Source organism: Bison bison, unplaced genomic scaffold (genome assembly GCF_000754665.1).
Source record: "Bison bison bison isolate TAMUID 2011002044 unplaced genomic scaffold, Bison_UMD1.0 scf7180017864128, whole genome shotgun sequence".
In the NCBI taxonomy this organism is placed as follows: Eukaryota; Metazoa; Chordata; class Mammalia; order Artiodactyla; family Bovidae; genus Bison; species Bison bison.
In genome coordinates, this window is record NW_011494700.1 from 2,439,318 (window position 1) to 2,446,085 (window position 6,768).

At 37.2% G+C, this 6,768-nt stretch overlaps 1 protein-coding gene and 1 long non-coding RNA gene across 4 annotated transcripts in view; both read right to left on the bottom strand.

Moving 5' to 3' along the window:
* TBC1D4 (TBC1 domain family, member 4) overlaps positions 1-6,768 on the bottom strand; it is a 263,231-nt gene that overhangs the window by 228,804 nt on the left and 27,659 nt on the right. The window lies entirely within an intron of this gene.
* Positions 1,863-6,768, bottom strand: part of LOC104988365 — a 12,118-nt gene continuing 7,212 nt past the window's right edge. The window contains exons 3-4 of one of the 2 annotated variants that reach the window (XR_825228.1): positions 3,209-3,351; positions 1,863-2,761 (exon numbers count right to left, since the gene is read on the bottom strand). This is a non-coding gene — a long non-coding RNA (uncharacterized LOC104988365). Of the gene's footprint in view, positions 2,762-3,065; positions 3,352-6,768 lie in introns of those variants that run through there. The other variant, XR_825227.1, reaches the window with a different exon arrangement.

Sequence of the window (6,768 nt, forward strand, 5' to 3'; positions counted from 1 at the left end):
AGGAACTATAGAGCCTCTTGATGAAAGTGAAAGAGGAGAGTGAAAAAGTTGGCTTAAAGCTCAACATTCAGAAAACTAATATCATAGCACCTGGTCCCATCACTTCATGGCAAATAATGGGGAAACAATGGAAACAGTGACAGACTTTATTTTGGGGGGCTCCCAAATCACTGCAGATGATGACTGCAGCCATGAAATTAAAAGACGCTTACTCCTTGGAAGAAAAGTTATGACCAACCTAGATAGCATATTCAAAAGCAGAGACATTACTTTGCCAACAAAGGCTCATCTAGTCAAAGCTATGGTTTTTCCAATAGTCATATATGGATGTGAGAGTTGGACTATAAAATAAGCTGAGCGCCGAGGAACTGATGCTTTCGAACTGTGGTATTGGAGATGACTCTTGCGAGTCCCTTGGACTGCAAGGAGATCCAACCAGTCCATCATAAAGTAAATCAGTCTTGAATATTCATTGATACTGAAGCTGAAACTCCAACACTGTGGCTACCTGATGCGAAGAACTCACTCATTGGAAAAGACCCTGATGCTGAGAAAGATTGAAGATGGGAGGAGGAAGGGGACGACAGACAATGAGATGGTTGGATGGCCTCACCGACTCAATGGACATAAGTTTGAGTAAGCTCCGGAGTTGGTGATGGACAGGGAAGCCTGGCATGCTGCAGTCCGTGGGGTCACAAAAAGTCAGATACAGCGACTGAACTGAACTGAACTAATTAACAATGTGTATATAAAGTATTTTTTAGAAACTAGGTAATTTTAAGTCAGTTCTCAACAAAATTTCAGAGAATGCAACACAAATTCTTGGATAATATATATAGCTTCATGAAAAACTTTACCAAATAACTGACAATCTAGTGTTGAGATTATGAAAGAGAAAACACTGGCGAACGTGGCTTAGGAAATTTATTTTAAGCAAAAGTGGAGGGAGGAGGTGGAAGAAAGAAAAAATGACATCTGAAAAGTTAAAAACATTCCGAGAAGGAGTGAGACCACCTCTGGATTATATAGTTAGAAAATTTTTCCTTCACTTTGCTCTAATGTATATGAAAAAGTTATTCAGACCATGCAGTATTTTTTACAGTTATGGCTATAACTCTAGAGGAGAACTAGTCATCTGTTTTGGATCATTAAACTCAGTTGTACCTTTGATTAAAATTCCACTCTTCTCTCAGCTACTCATTGTGATACTCCCTGTTTTAAAGTAATTCTCCCTTGTTAAATGATGCATTGCTTCCTTATTTTAAAAAAAAAAAAGCAATGAGAGGCAGATCGCTGAAAGAGGCTATTATTTTCTTATTACTTTGCAAAAACAATAGAAGAAGTCCTGGAACAGGGAAGCTAGAAAATCTGTCTCGTTGGACGTCTCTTATAAAAGAAGGAAAAACTTATTTTCAAAATAAGCAAAGAAAAAAACTGGACAAATTTCATGCAGCATTTTCATCAGAAAAAAGAGAAAGCACAGAATAAAGTCCTCACAAACCATGACAAAAACACTTCAAAAAGACATGCTGACCAAATGTGAAACTGTAAAATCTAATATTTCAAAACAAGCTAAAAGAAATTAAGAAAAGTATAGAAGCTGCGAAAGAAAAACATAAATTAGCATTAGAGAAACTCAAAAATAGCAAATGCAGAATCCAGAATTATAAAGCAAGGAAGCTGAGACCTTTGTTGAGTTTCTGTCTGCCCTTTCTTTCATCTGGCCCATCAAATTAGCCCATTATTTCCTAGGCTAATTCTGTGTTTGCCACAAGCCTGTGCGGTGCTGATAGAAACAGCAAATGAAGCACATGGTAGCTTTCATTGAGCAAGAAGCCAAAAGCAGAAAAACAGCAGCGAAGGCAAAGAAAAGGTAAAAGCTGAGAAAAGTTATCTTGAGCAAACAAAGGGGTAGTTTCATTCAGCTCTAGTCAATCACTGGCATGGGAGAATGTACATGTAGTATTTTGGGGCCTGTAATTTTTTAAAAGACTCTCAAATTGAAAAAAATTTATGGAGTTCAAAAGTGCATTTCTGCTGGACAATTAGATGTGTGACTCTTAAACTGAGGCTAAAGAAAAAACACCTATTTGTTTATTTAGCCATTCATTCATTCAATATTCAGTTTTGTTGTTTGACGTTTTAATGATTACATAATTTATAATAAGGCACTTTAAAGGATGATCATTTTATTGTTTTATAATCTTATTCATGTTTCACATATATTAGAGTTATGATTCCTGTCTTCAAATGTTTACCATGACTTGGGAGAGTTTTAATGTTTAGATTATTTATTCTGTTCATCTTAAGATATCCCTCAGTCTTATGGTCAGTTTCTTTTAAAATGTTTTAAATAGTTTTAGTCAAATTAGTTTTTCCAAATGATTTGTATGTAAAACAACTTTTAGAAATTTCTTAGCATAAAACAAGCATCTTTTACTGCCTATTATGGAACAAGCTGCTTACCAATTCATGTATCACTAATCAGAATATAAAAAACACATTATCTGGCTGAAAGTATACTTTAATTATGGTAGTATGTATGATTTATGCCAGCTGTATGATAAAAATTGCTCTATGGTGTATCCTGGTCTCCCATCTTGAAGTAAGAACAAATATATTTATAGACAAAATGCTAATGTTTTATAATTTTTTAATAAAACAAGGTAAATTATCAGGATAGTAAAAAACCCAACTTACCTATTGTACAGCACAGGGAACTCTACACCATATTATGTAATAACATATATGGGAAAAGAATCTGAAAAAGGATGGATATATATATATATATATATACATACACACACACACACACACACATACCTGAATCACTTTGCTGTACATCTGAAACTAACATTGTAAATCAACTATACTCCAATATAAAATAAAAATTAAATTAAATTTAAAGTAAAAATTTTTAAATACAATTTTTAAAATATGATTTTAAAATATAATACAATTATAAATTATATATAATTTAAATTATAAATTATTTATAATTTTATAAAATTTAAAACATAATTTTTAAAATAAAATATAAATCTATATGGAAATTTTCACACAAATAAAAAGGACAATGGCATAATGAACCCAAATATACACATCATCCAACTCCAACAATCATTAATAAATGGCTAATCTTTCACTTACACTCCAATATCTAAATGTTTATGGGTAGAAACGAACTCCTCAGCTGGTTTTTACTCACCCTGTAATTTCAAAATCACTGCCACAGGAAATCTTATCTCCTCAAGGGCATGACCAATGTCATTCTCCTCAGTATCCTTGACTCTTGGTATGTGTGCTCCAGAGACACCAAATATATGAATGATGAATGGTTAGATGTCTACCCTAAAAGCAAGGGGTTTTTCACACCCATCTATGAGTGGCATTTTTAGCAAGAAATAAAAAATACCCTCTTTTCTCATCCCCCAAACTAAGTCACTGCTTCTACAGTGTGAAGGGGTTTGCACGTGTTGGGAGAAGGCAGTCTGCTTCTCCAGGGTTTCCCACATGCCCTGCCATTTCTTTGTAAATTCCTATGGGCCAGAATGTTAATATCTGTCTGAAATCATCAAACCTGTTGCTTAGTCATCACGGGTCAGAATCTGAAATCAACCTACATCCTGCAATTATGACCTTAATAATAACAGTTCTTTAGTAGCACATCTTAAATATTTCTTTGCCCTTTCCCTTGGCACAGAAATGTGAAACACAATGAGATATGTAAGTGCTTTTCTTTAACAAACGTTCTTCATATGCCGAAACAGTAACTAGCTGAAGATTAATAGCTACATTCTCCTGGGGTACTTGGAACTCAAAAGAGAATAAATCAGGATCAAGTTCATCAAGCTATGCAATCCATAATATTCAGTATTTCTGTGTTCTATGAAATGGTTACATCAATGGCTGGAATATCCCCCTTATCAAATACAGGACTAGTCAAATCGGCACCCTTCATTGGAAAATAACACGTAAAACAGTAAAATTCCATTTAAATGATGGCAAATAAGTTCTTATTCAAATTTGAAAACCTTAATACTTAAATTCTGAAACTCTTGATAAATATAGTAGAATGAGGTCTTCCCAGGTGACACTGGTGGTAAAGAACTCTCCTGCCAATTCAGGAAACCTAATAGATGAGAGTTCAATCCCTGGGTGGGAAAGATCCCCTGGGTGAGGGCATGGTAACCTACTCCAGTATTCTTACCTGGAGAATCCCATGGACAGAGCATTCTGGTGGGCTACAGTCCATAGGGTCGCAAAGCGTCAGACACAACTGAAGCAATTTAGCATGCATAGTAATAGCAGAATGAATAGGCTAAATTTATACTAGCATCATTCATTTTGGGAGAATTAATACTAATATTAATGAATGATCACAAAAGTTAGATTATTTCTTTAGGCAATATATAAGAAGTTATTTAGTAAGTTACCTCTAGAATTTTTAGAAGAGTTGACTTATGCCTGTGCAGAAGAGTTAACATAGCACTCCTGACTGCTTATACTTAAGAGCTGGCAAGGTTGGCCCTTCATTGGCATCTGGGAACTTGGATTCCAGGAGAATTCCCACCATTGACTGATATGAGCGGTTCACTGTGTCTCAACTGTTTTTACAAACAATATAATTACGCAACCCTCTGCATTACTTCTGGGAGTTTGAAATTTGGGTACATGCCAGGCAGGGGTGCCCATATGATAAGCTCTCAGTAAAAAAAAAAAAAAATCTAGGTATTGAGTCTCTAATGAGCTTCCCTGGTTGGCAACCTTTCACACAATTAGACACAACTTGTTGGGTTAGGGATTAAGCACATCCTGTGTGACTCCACTGGGGAAGGAATCTTGGAAGCTTGCAACACTAGCCCCACATGCCTTTTCACTTTGCTGGTTTGCTGGTATGATTATATGCTGAGTCCTGTGATTACTCCTAGTAAATTACTAAAACTGAAGGTAGTCTTGAGTATCCCCCCCAACAATCCCCTAATCTACTTTGGAAAGAACCACTTAATCTGAGAATTAGTAATCTGCACCCCAATATGAGAAATAGCTTCTAAATGCATTACCAATGAATATTTAAGTATTTCCCAAGCATTGTAAATCAAGACATACGTAACAATTGTAATTATAATTTGTTCTGCTTTTGGTTACAACGTTGCAAGCCATTAACAAGGATTTTTTTTCTAGTTATTGTCAGCACAAGTCACCCATGATTACTGCTCTCTGCAGGACCCAAGGATAAAATTCAGATCTCTTTTAAGTATTTAGGCTTATCTTGAACTTTGTGTTTTACTTTTATCTAACCACGTCTCTCATGAATGCTTGGGGTTTTTTTGTTCGGTTTTTAACTTTGAAAACTAATGGTTAATTGCAACCTAATCTAAACCATTGTACAGGATAGTACCCTGTATATATGCTTCTCTGAACTGAACTCAGCTATACCGCCTTCCCGCGTTTAAGTGTGCGCGCGCTCTGCCACTCAGTTGTGCCGAACTCTTTGTGACCTCATGGGCTGTAACCCACCAGGCTTCTTTGCCCAAGGAATTTCCCAGGCAATACTGGTGTGAGTTACCATTTCCTACTTCAGGAGATCTTCCCCGCCCAGGGATGGAACCCGTGTCTCCTGCACTGACAAGCAGATTGTTTACCGCTGTGCCGCCGTTTTCCTACTCCTCTTTTATGTGTCCTAACTTCCACAGTTTCTCTCTCTCTCTCTCTAATTGCAAGTATAATTGCCAGACATTTCAAAACAGTTTAGATAAACCATACAGGAAGGAAGGGAGTACTGAATGGGCAATATATCCAAAGAAAAAATAGTGGGAAAAAAAGGGTAAGCTCTTAATATCGGTAAATGAAAATTAGTCAATATACAACTAATTTTGTATGTGTCCATAATATCCATGTGGGTCTTCCTCTCCTTACTTTTTTAGTTCTTATAATCTCTAGTAGCGCAGCCTCTTGTGAACAACGTTGAATTTGAAGCCCTGGGTAACTAGCTTACTAAAGGATCGTTGTGAAGACTAAGATACAGTGAAAATGGGGAATTTCCAATTTAGAATTTCTTTTCTTTCCATGGACTTTTTGACATGGAAGTTCAATCTCAAATGCTGTCTCCTTCTGGTTACCACAGAAGACACTGAAGGCCAAGTTTCTTTTCAGTCATTTCTTAATTTCATGAATAAACCAAAGAACATGCGTGCGCACTAATTCACTTCAGTGGTGAGCCCACCAGGCTCCTCTGTCCATAGGATTTTCCAGGCAAGAATACTGGAATGGGTTGCCATGCCCTCCTCCATGCCCAACCCAGGGATTCAACCCGCATCTTTAAAGTCTCTTGCATTTCCAGGCAGGTTATTTACCAGTAGCAACACCTCAGTTCAGTTCAGTCCCTCAGTCGTGTCCGACTCTTTGCGACCCCATGAATCGCAGCATGTCAGGCCTCCCTGTCCATCACCAACTCCCAGAGTTCACTCAAACTCACATCCATCGATTTGGTGATGCCATCCAGCCATCCCATCCTCTGTCGTCCCCTTCTCCTCCTGTCCCCAATCCCTCCCAGCATCAGAGTCTTTTCCAATGAGTCAACTCTTCGCATGAGGTGGCCAAAGTACTGGAGTTTCAGCTTTAGCATCATTCCTTCCAAAGAAATCCCAGGGCTGATCTCCTTCAGAATGGACTGGCTGGATCTCCTTGCAGTCAAAGGGACTCTCAAGAGTCTTCTCCAACACCACAGTTCAAAAGCATCAATTCTTCAGGCTCAGCTTTCTTCAC